At 34.2% G+C, this 12,622-nt stretch overlaps 1 protein-coding gene across 1 annotated transcript in view; it reads left to right on the top strand.

Annotated features, from left to right (window-relative positions):
- Window positions 1-12,622, top strand: part of LOC149805279 (protein trachealess-like) — a 233,496-nt gene that overhangs the window by 1,076 nt on the left and 219,798 nt on the right. The gene's annotated exons all lie outside the window — the stretch shown is intronic.

Raw genomic sequence — 12,622 nt, 5'->3', positions numbered from 1 at the left:
AACCTTTCTTTCTTTCTATCTGTCCATCTATCTTTCCTTCCTTGCCTGCCCTCCCCGTTAAAGAAAAAAACAACAACACCGAACCCCCTCAAAATAGTTACATGGGGATTAAAGTGAATTTCGATCTCATGAAAAGGTAGCCAATTAAATCAGCTTGTGTAAAGTCGTGTATGGGAGTATGAGAGTCGTGCTGCCTTGCTCATTTCAGGGAGTGATATACATTACACATATTCTTATATTTAGAAACTAATTTGAAAACTACACTCATTATCAGGAATGAATACTGTATATTTAATGCACGGTATTTATTGACTATTTTTTTCTCCATATCTTTGATCAAATGGTCATACATACATACATACATACATACATACATACATACATACATACATACATACATACATACATGCATGCATGCATGCATGCATGCAGACAGACAGACAGGCAGACAGACATACAATTAGTGGGGGGAAAAACCTGTAAATCGGCCTTTATTGAATCCTCTCTCTCTCTCTCTCTCTCTCTATCTATCTATATATATATATATATATATTCTAACAAAATTTAAACACATTTTGAAATTTAAACGTGTATATTTTAAAGTTTAATATACACATTTATCATCATGAAATGCAATTTTTTCTGATGATAAATCTGCTTTGGTACTTTTAAGGAGCAATTCGTTTCACGCTCTGTTTATTTGTATGTTAGATGTGCAGTTTTTGTTAGCAGTGCAACTCTGATATATGAATAGTAATCACCCAGTCAACTGAGCTTTTGCTGACAATGTTTGGGTTTTGTGGTTTAAAGCCATTTTTCAGCACATGATACATGGCGGACAGTACATTGGTGGGCGATACACCCGGGAAGACCTCCAAAAAAAAAACAAACGAAAAAAATAACAACGATAAAAATACACCTAACCACGGGGAGCTACTTACTGACAAGCTTTCTCACATACCCACGTTGGTAATGCTGAGACTCGAACCCAGACATACAGAGGTGAGATGTGAGTACTTGCAAAGTGTGTTGTGATGTAAATTGTCTGTAATGGAGATCACCTAAGACCGCTCTGACATCCGGTTCCCCTTTGCTGAAAATGCATTTCATTACATTGTACAATGTTAAATAAATACGTTTCATATACCAATCAAGTTTAAAATACATATCGTTTTTCAGGAATAAGTTTAAAGACAATACAATATAATTGCTAAAATATTTAAACTGTTCCTCGAAAATATGGCCATATATTAATTTTTTTTTGTAATATAACAATATTAGTAAATGTTTCTTTTTTAGCTATGTGACATTTATATCAATCGAAATCAAAACATCGTTTTGTAATTAAGATTAAGCATTTAACATCATAACTTGAAAATATAAATCTGGTAATTATTTCATTTTTAGTCCAGTGTTTTAAGAGATCTAAAGTGATTATGAGTCGTTTTAGATACTTTGTCACTATTTAAGGTTTCACTCGAGAGATTAATTCTTCGTACTGACTTTCTAGAAGAGATCAATCTGTTGAAAGTTTAAAACACAATGAAAGTAAGACCGAGTAAAGAAAAATGGGAGGGTGGCGGGGGATAGCTTACAAGTTTTACTTAATTGTCCTATGTGTATTATTGTGTAGTTTAAAACAGAACGAAGAATGTTGATCGCACATATTTTGTAGAAACTACGAATGAAGTGTTATCCTTATAGTCTAATAGATTATGGTTTCATTACTATAACAAAATTTATTTATCGATGTTGGTCTTATGTTTATAAGTTTCGTCAGATTGAAAAGAGACTGACGGACAAACGTGAGAGACAAAAATTGAGCCTTTCTCTTGTACAAAGACAGAGATAGAGAATAAATATATATATATATATATATATATATATATATATATATATATATATATATATATATATATATATATATATATATATATACACATACGTGTGTGTGTGTGTTTCTGTCTGTCTCTCTGGTGCAACATATGTATATATATGAAGGAGCATTTGAAGGTCATTTGGATTTGGTGTACTCCAGAGTCTTACATTTCATAAAGTACCAAAATCAAAATGTGCAAAAATGACATTTATTCCTCCAATAAAAGCATTTTTTTTGGTAGTAAAAAAGGGATGAATTCCGCATCTGTTAAGTTAACCTGCAAAATCCAAGAGCAAGATACTTTCCAGTACTTTGAAGAACATGCTTATCCTAGCATGGGCACACGCAGGATTTTTTACGGGGGGGGGGGGGCAGTCGGTCACGACCGGGAGAGTTAGTTGTTTAGTTCCGTACATAAGCAGTCTGAAACTAAAGCTAATATTTACTAAGCATTTTGAACAGAATCTTGTGACATATTTTCAGCTTCATTTGCATGATTAAACTTGTCTATGCTGCGGGCGCCCATGTATCCTATGCACTAAATACCTTTGTATACTTGATGAAATTGAAACGCATTTGCAGACACTTTGCAAGAAGAAGTTAATCCAGGAAAAGAATACAACTATTCATTTACATTGGAATACTTTTTAAAGAAAACAAAACTGAGACAACATTTTAAACTTTACTTTAACAATATGATTTGTGTGTGTATGTATGTATGTATGTATGTATGTATGTATGTATGTATGTATGTATCTATCTATATATATATATATATGTGTGTGTGTGTGTGTGTGTGTGTAATATATGTTTGTGTGTGTGTATGTATGTATATATATATATATATATATATATATATATATATATATATATATATATATATATATATATATATATATATATATATATATATATATATATATATATATTCACTTCAAATATCGATTTGTCCTTCGAAATGATATGATTACGATCTGCTTTTCATAAATGTAACCCTTTTAAGTTTTTCGTTTAGTCAGAAGAGAGAGAGGGAGGGAGAGAGAGATTTACATAATTTTGAAAATTTGGTTCCATGACCAATTAATTCTTTGTTGTGATTAGTTGAATAATCAATACTCAGTTCTCAAAATATCACAAGATTTGCAATCATTTTATTTAAAACAAAATAATTTTATTTAAATCAGTTGAATCGGAAATAAAAGATACTTTTTAATGTGACAAATTACTAAGTAAAATGAAATTTACGTCAAGTCCCAGTCATCAAGAAATTCTTTAACTTTGTTTTGGTTTTCATTTGTTTAAATGTGATCATATCTTTTAACGGAACAGTGTATAAATTAAGTTCCGATTTCGTCTTTACATGGAACATGTGCTCTCATTAACGTGTAACTAAAGATTTCTGAATGAATTGACATCATAATAATACAGAATATATATTGACCTATGTAAACAGAATTATATCTAAATAAATAAATATATAAATATATTAAAATAAATACATAGACAATAAACAATATATAATCCATACGAAATCAAGTTATAGGTTTTTCATATACTAACGAAGAAATGTTTCTCACATTAAGTCTGTATTTTTTATATTATTCTTTTAGATGGTTTATTTTTGAAAAATCACGAACACAATTAAATTAAAAGTAAAAGAAACAAGAGAAAGGATTAATTTTTTTAATTCTAGTGAACGATGTTACTTTTGTCTTGTATTCTTTGAGATAATATTAAATCTATATCTGAAACGCCAAATACACAAATTTTAATTAGCTGTATTATTATTATTATTATTATTATTATTATTATTATTATTATTATTATTAAATGTAGTAGTAGTAGTAGTAGAAATACACATCATATATGGGATGAATATTTGTTTACGAGCCCTAGATTTTCATTCCCTAGGAGAGACAAAAAAAAAGGCTTGGAGAGGAGAGGAATTGAAATCATGATATTGTTTCAAATTATATATATTTGGATTATTAGCTATCAAATTTACTCTTGATGTTCATCTTAATCTAATACACGTTTGCATACTCCAGCTGTTAATGATTTAATCCAATGATTATTTTAAAATTTATCCTATTTTTTAGAGGTCTACCGCATGTCGATTTTATTTTCTAGTATCCCGTGTTCATCATTGATGTAAAGGGCTGTTCGGAAATAAAACCCATATCAAAAATAAAAAATAGTTATTCGTGTGATTATTTCATGGCAATAACAAATATTAAATTAGGAAAGCATTTCATGAATTAATGCTTGACACTTTATAATATTGATTTACATTCTTTGTAAGAATAAAATGTGCTGTAATGTTTTATCTATACTGTTATACTGTATTAACCAATATTAGATTTCTTGCTTTTATTGATTTTTTTTACAAGTTTGAGAAACTACCGTTCTGCCAAATATGACAAAGTTGGCGGAGGAAAGAACATTTTTTAAACTTTTAATTCAACGTGTAAACAACCCTTGATGATTTAAAATGCTCGTCATTTTATAAGGTCTTTCTTTGTAACGTAAAATAATGTCACAGTTTTGTCTAGTTTATTTGTTTAACTTTGGCTCAAAATCTGGTATGGCGTAACATGTATCATGTTTAGTACATATAATCTATGTGCTCGCATTTCTCACCACAGACACATCTTAATTATAAATTTTGAAAATAAACAACAGGTAACACGGAAAGGAATTCACTTCCAAAAAAAGGAAACAAAAATGCATTTAGACGTAATATGTTATTCAGCCTCAAAAATATTGTTCACTTTGATCGATGTGATGAGACGCCATTGAACTGCTGTGACGTAAATAATGTTATCACGGAATAACAACAACGGGCATGAAGGTAGTTAGAATGACTACCATTACATCCGAGGTTGCTTGCCCAGCATTTAACATTAAAGGATGAGGATGTTTCAATTGTTGCGTAATGTGCCATCAGTCAGAATGTCCTCTCCTTTTCCTATAGCAATTTAGAAAATCAAACCTCTGATGTAAATAATGGTTGTTTTTAACTGCTGTCAAGCGCGTGGCTCTTTTTCATGTCATAATAACTTCATTAAAGTCACAATAACTAGATGACGTGTCATCACTAACATCAACGTAGGCAATAATTCCAGATTATTAAAACAGAATGAGGTCTTCAATTTTTTTTTATTACAAAAGATACACACAGACAAATTAAAAGTTACAACTGAAGGTATTACTTTGATTGTTGAAACGTCGTCGAGTGTTATTTTCAACACCGATCATTCTATAAGAACCTGCTCTCTGCTCATCGAACCGGATGTTCATCCATCCGAAATGCGCTGATTTGGGATGCATAACTACGATTTCCTCTGAGTGTCTGTCAGAGACATTCGGACCATCGTGGTTATTTCTGCGAAACAAAAATATGGATCGGATTGGTGTCGGCACAGTAATTTACAGCAAAATCACATTTTGTTCGTCAGAAACTGTGCAAAAGCTTCAAACGAAACTGCAATATATTTGGACCAACTCGGCTATTTTTTCGATTGGATTTTACTACATCAATGAATGATAAAAAAAAGACACATTCACAACTTCTCTGTTAATCCTTGTTTCGTAATTAACCGAGATAGTCCGAATTGCAGCTGTCGGCAAAAATGAGGTATGATCCGTAGGACTGATCTCGAAGTTACGAATCTTTCATAGAGTCTCGCATCGAAAACAGAGGACAATTTTCTGAAGGAATGCGCTTTGTGAAAGAAAATAGTTCTCAATACCTGCTCTAAGCAGCGCCAAATTGTAAAAGTTTGATTTTTTCTTCACAAATGGTTGTTGATGTTTCAGCTGATAGAAAGTATTTACAAAAACGGATGAATAACTGGAAACGAGTAAATGTGCCTGAATAACAGAATATATACGAACATAAAAGCAAGCAAGACAAAGCAATACTGCCGCCGATTAATTATCGGCAGAAAAAACAGTGCAGTAGCCAAACGTTTTGCATCGGTAACCCGTGAGAATTTTTGTCAACCGGAAAAGGACATGATTTAAAAAGACCTACTTATTGTTTTTATTTGATTCACATCAGGAAACACATAAATTAGGTGTAATTATACATTTCTTGTCTATGTGGTCTGAATTTTGTGTTTTATTCTTAAGCCCATATTATTTCTACAAGGCCTTGTTTGATCATTGTTAAATCTACCTGTACGCTATTATCGAGACGGTTTATTACAGTAGTTAATTTGACACTTGTAGACCTGGGGTATTCATTTACGTGTCATGTCCTTTGACTTACAAATGACTGTAGCAGAAGATTACACTGTATACACTACGACCACCTTCCAGGTCGTTCACATGTTTGCATCGATAAAAACAAAAGCTTTGGGCGTTTTGAATGTTGTAGTAAACAACACTCGTTCTGCACCTCTAGCGCTCCGAGTTCCATTTGCTGTTCGCTAGTATACAGTAATTGTCGATCACGCAATGAGTTAAATCTTGACTTTCGAATGTGCGTAGTACAGGGGACAGATTTATGTACAAATTTAATGCCGCAATCAGCGACCTAGTATAAAAAACATCAAATACACAAGTGAGGTCAAAAAGGTCCATATTTTTGGATACCTATATTAAAACAAGGCATAAGAATATTATCCACTTGACCAAAGAAGTCAATGGCAGTTCATAGCAGAAGAAGGTTATGCACCCCAGTCCCAAATTTCTACATGCAATTTTCATGACCAAAGGTCATTTTTGACACCATGTGATGCTCACAGTGCAAACACAAGCCCTTTTCTTAGATGACAATTCTGCAAAACAGTGTGTACATAACATTCTGATGCAATTGAAAACAGTTGTCATCCAATCCGTTTTTGAGATAGTCTACTTGCCCCAAACCCATGTGTTTACTGCTATGGGAGGCTAGCTCTTCTTCCTCGCCAACTATTGGTATTTCACTATCAACATACTGCAGAGTAACTATCGAAGGTGTACATGCCTCACATCAATTTCGAGAACAACACAAGCCCGAAACACCTAGTTCACAAATATATCCATATCTTTAAATAGTAAACAATAATAGCTGAAAAAGTCACAACATAGCCTTAAATTAAGAAATTTGCCAGGGGCCAAATTACGAAACTGGCCCCTGCCACCTTAGCACGGTGTAAACCTTTTCAATTTCGGAGGTAGTTAGATCTTGTTTTTTGTTCGCAATCCCACAGCGCCTAAATAAAAGTGATCAGCTTCGAAAAATACCGGAACTTGTGAAGTTTGCGGTAGCTCTTGGTGGAAACGAAAATAAATAAACCCAATATATGTATCATTGAAAACAAATAAACCAGAGTGTAACTGTATTTGAATGCATTTGAACGGATATTATTACCTGAAAGAGGCTAAAGTTGGTACCAACTCTAAAAAATACTTTCTTTTCCCATTGAATAAAAACATTTGCAGTTGTGTATAGTATATATCCATATCTAAATCGAATTATATACCCTCTCTCCATCAAAACGAACAGCTCCTTAAATACACGAACACTGTAGATCGACGAAAGTAATGATGAGGCGTCATAAATTTGTTTTAAAAAAATGCCTAAAAGCAAACTTCAAATGACAGAAACTTTCAAGTGTCAGCTGATTTTAAATAATTTTCGTCATGAATTGCCTCAGCTTGCAGTTCTGATTTATATTCGATATTCAGTGTCATCCATAACGGTTACACTTAACGACGAAGAGTTAAAGTTTGTAGGGATAATCTCTGTATTATATATGATAATAAAAACCGTTTAATTAGCTTTGTATCATTCGTCACACTTACAGACGTGACTGAAAACGAGGAAGAAATCGTGGGATATGAATGTTGATTGCAAACCGAAATTAGGTGATTACCGAAATTATGGTGCATTGTCTGATGCTGAGTTTGACTGCAAGCTAGACATGGCAAATTCAGGTTAAATGGAAAAAAATAACAAAATGAAAATAATCATAACTGGTTTAGTCAGCGTCAGCAAATTCTTTTGCTTATATATACTTCGCTCTGACTTCTGTAACACCAAACCCCCAACAATGTTTACTGTATTAATCCGGGCAAGAAACGCGCTTACAAAAATAAAATTCATTTCAATTTGGTCTGAAAAGGGTAATTAATTAGACAAAAGACGCAACTTAAGCGTTATATTTGGGACATAAACGGCTAAAAAAAGTCGTTGTCATTAATTATTTTAACATTTCGGAACTTCTTTTTATGAATGTAGTAACACGCTCTGTTCGTCTGATAGCGTTAACACCATTAGCACAGGCTAGTGGAATAAAATCAACTCAAGTCGACATGGTCTGCTATTTTACGAGTGAAATGGAAATTGTATTGCCACTCAGAAAGTAGATATCATTTATTTCCTACGCTTATTAACGTAAAGGTTTTGAAAAGTATATGCGCATTCCCATTTAATGGTACCTTGTGTTCAGATGATTGTATTGGTTCTCCATTTGGCGTAATATTTATATTCCTTTACAGGTTGTTTAGCTGATTAAAATGGTTTTATATTGGGTCTGAAGAGCAAACGATTTGAAATCCGAAATGCTGTTGGAAGTTTCGTTTTCATTGCAAGAATTAAATTCAAAATAGCATTTCATAAATGGAATATCATACAGAGGCGTAGCTGGGGGGGGGGGGGGGGCAGGGGGGTACATATGTCCCCGGGCGCCAAGGTACAGGGGCACCAAAATGAGGCTTACAACGTTACATTATAATAAGTAAACAAGGGTAATATTCAAAAATGTGATTAAACGGGGAGGGGGCTGGGGCGCCAATTTTATAGTTTTTCCCCGGGCGCAAAATATCATAGCTACGCCTCTGATATCATACTGAGAATATATGTGTGGGTGCATGGAGAGTACTCTGAGGGATGCACTAACGTGTTGTTCACTAACAAAGTACACTAACATGTTGTTCACTAACAAAGTACACTGGCGTGTTTTTCACTAACAAAGTACACTGACGTACTGTTCACTAACAAAGAACTTTTTATGTGATTATCTGCAAAACTCTTGCTCCATAATGCAGATGTCGAAGAATTGGAAGAAATCAATATCTGGAAACACCGTCAGCCGCGAGATGGCGACCACTGTCCTTTGCTTGCGATTACGATGCACGGTGCAAGGATTCACTTTCTCACATGTATGTCGTTTGTTTGAAGTTCGTTGAATAATGGAGCTTTCGTGTCTCCTGTGGTTAAAGACAAAGGTATGCATCAGTACGACTGATGACTTTGTCGTATTTTTCACAGTTCAACTTAGTCCGCACGCATTTAACCAGCTTGTAAACGGCCTTCAGTATCCTTGAAATATCCTAAATTCGGTATCTTTGACATATCCCTGTCCTGACAAACCAATTTTCCTACACCCCATATGAATTTTGGAGCTTTAAGTGCTTTATTTAACTTTGCTTTAGCAGAGATATAAAGAAATGCTGTCCATTTTAAATTCTCTCAGAAATGTGTTATAGACTTTCTTTGCTTTCCTAAATTTGACATGGTGTGTATGCTGAGCGCATAAGGGACCGTTTCGCATTTGGTTCTTATGATAATAAAGCACATTAGTTGCAGTGCTTAAAAAGAATGTTTCCGTATTTTTTTTATCGAATTTGAGATGGAAATATAAATGAAAGCCTATTAGCAAAATATAAGTCCGATTTTTAACTAGCTTTGACAATTTTTCAGTCATAATGCTACGGTGTCTGCAATAAGGTAGTTTATAATGATGTCCATCACCGTGACATCGTGCCGCAGACATGTAGCATCATGTCCCACCCAGTCCTAACATTAACCTCTTAATGCTTAGCTCCAAATGAGGTAACTGCTAGTTGTTGCTTGGGGGTTTAACGCCATTTTTAAGCACAAGATAGGCTATACATTGCGGCCAGTATAAATGGCAGAGGAAGAACCCAGGAAAACCGCAGAAAGAACCACCGACCCACGAGAAGCAACTGGCAAGCTTTCTTACATCCCCATATTGGCCGAATCCGAGACTCGAACCCACGTAACGGTGAGCGCTTTAGACCACTTGTCCACTCGGGGCCCGGTAACTGCAAATACCATTTTTATAAGTGTTTGGTATGACTCGGCCAGGGTTCGACTCAGCGACTTTCCGCATCCGAGGTGGACGCTATAACCACTTAGGCCACCAATGCGATCAGAAGGTATATATGAAGTAAAAGATGAAGGTAAAACGTGGAAAATCTTTCAACATCTGGGCAAAATTTGTTGTTAAACTCCAAGTATTTATAATGTATAATATCTATCTTAATTAAGTCTGTCGCAAATAATATATTCAGTTCACATGCTTCTGGTTACGGGTAAACATTAATGTTGCTTGTTTCAAGATACATTACTGGTTTGTGAGATTATGTATGGATCAAGCATGTCCACGAAAACACAGTCGAAAATGTCGGCTTTTACAGCCAAATATAGAAAGAAACCACGGATGCAATGCACAGTCTTTGAAAACCATATTCGAAACTATTTATATTCACCTGGCAATAAATGGTAGCGGAAGGAGGCAGTGTCACTATTGAAACTTTATCGTCCTTTTCGGGAGGGTCGCAAAATAGGGGGTGAACTCTGCTGAAGTATCTATACTTGTACAATGGAATTTACACACACATATGAAGTGTACGTATAATTTCCCAACAGAATTAACAGAAACATGAAGTGTGCATTACAAGTCACATATACACGCGAAGTGTACCGAGACTTACCCAATGGAAGTCACGCACACATATTGTTATGTATATTTGATTTAATTTATACTTGAATTAATTTAATTGTTTGTTTGTAAGTTTAATTTTTGTTTTATATTCCATTACTTGCTATTGTAATGTAACTTTATTTACTGGAATAGAGTTCAGTTCTGGCTGTTTTTAAAAAAAAAATATTTTTGACTTAAACAATTTTATAGACACATTGTATCTAACGCTGACCTAATTATTGACCTTGATTCAGAACCAGTGATAGTTTTCAGTAAACAACCTTTTTCTTTCTTTTATTATTCTTCTCAGTGTAAGATTCATAAAGTAGAATCAAGGCCATAATTGGACTAAGTGTTAAATAACATGTATCAAATAGGTTTTTCCAGAGGATTGACCCACATCTGGGCATCTGTTTTGCGTCGTAGCTTGATTTATTGTTGATATTTTGAGAAATAATAGATATACTTGCCTTAACACTGGAGACGTCCAGGTGTTTTATGTTGTGACCAGTTTTGGGGGTAATTATTTCATTTTCTTCAAATTATTTGGGTTACAAGATTGTTTTCACTGGAAATATTAGTGCTCTAAATTAATTCTTGGACAAAGACATTTATCGAAAGTTATACAGAATTCAAATTGGAACAAAGAACTGTTGACAAATCAGTACGACGCTGACCACAACATACGTCATCGCCTTCCATTTTGGATTTCATCGGGATTCGAACTCAGTTTCATTAGCACTTTTTATTTCTATGACTTCTATTTTTTTTAGGTCTTGGATCATTTTTGGATTTGATTCGTAAAACCGTAAATTCTTTTTCTCCTTTTTAACTTGTTTTTCTAGGGAAATAAATTATTTTTTAAATTTTATAAGCTTGTTGTCTTCACTTTTTTCTTATTGCGTTTTGAAAGAACCTAAATACGTAACAGCATTAAGTGGACCTATACTGGTCCAATGGAATTCGCACACACATATGAAATGTACATATAATTGTCCAAATTAATCCACAAAAATATTAACTGTACAATATACTTGTCCAATGCAGGTCACATAAACACACGAAGTGTACATAGACTTGTCCAAGTCACACACACACACACACACACACACACACACACACACACACACACACATAGTGTACTTAGACTTGTCCAATGCAAGTCACACACACATAAAGTGTACTGGAAGTCACAAACGCATAAAGTGTACATAGACTTGTCCAATGGAAGTCACACACACACACACACACACACACACACACACACACACACACACACATAAAATGTACGTATACTTGTCCACTGAAAGTCACACGCCCATAAAGTGTATTTAGACTTGTCCAACGGAATTCCTTGGTACAGATATAGCAAACTACAAACATGGATTATATGACCGTTTATTAAATTATTAATGAGACATGTGGTCATGATAGTGTCTCACCTGGAACACCCCCGGCCTTTTCAGTCAAGTCGAGAAAGAAACCTTGCATGTTATTCGCGCTCATTGAGTACTATATTCGAAATACTTTTGTTCACATGGCACAACACAGATAGAGACGAAGTATTAATCGTAAAGTTGTCGACCTTTTCTGTCCCAACATATATTTTGAACTCCAACAGGAGGCGAATCACCTAACCAGTAAAACTGACGTGTATTTTTACAGCTGCATGCGAGGTCATTTTTCGACTTTACGAAGTCTCATTTCTTTCATTTTCACATGATGCAGCGCCCCGATGTGATGCAACCGACCACTAACTGTGGCGCTCTAGTTTTGTAGTTTGCATAGGACTAGATTTTTAAAGAAATAGAATTTTCCAGGTTTTCCTCACTGGTTATACTGTATATTTTTAAAAAAAAGACTTCATGTGTCTTAGGTATTGTTAAAACGAACTTTTAAGTCTCTTTATTTTCGTGTATGATTGATGAGTGTAATATGGGTTATAGAGTATGCAGCTTTAAAAGAAATACAAACCTTCAAGCTCCGTTTAGTCATTTTCACTTCCGGTGCTTCAGAGGTCAAT

Source organism: Sinohyriopsis cumingii, chromosome 2 (genome assembly GCF_028554795.1).
Source record: "Sinohyriopsis cumingii isolate HCF-2022 chromosome 2, ASM2855479v2, whole genome shotgun sequence".
Taxonomy (NCBI): domain Eukaryota; kingdom Metazoa; phylum Mollusca; class Bivalvia; order Unionida; family Unionidae; genus Sinohyriopsis; species Sinohyriopsis cumingii.
This window is presented reverse-complemented; position numbering and strand designations above follow the sequence as displayed.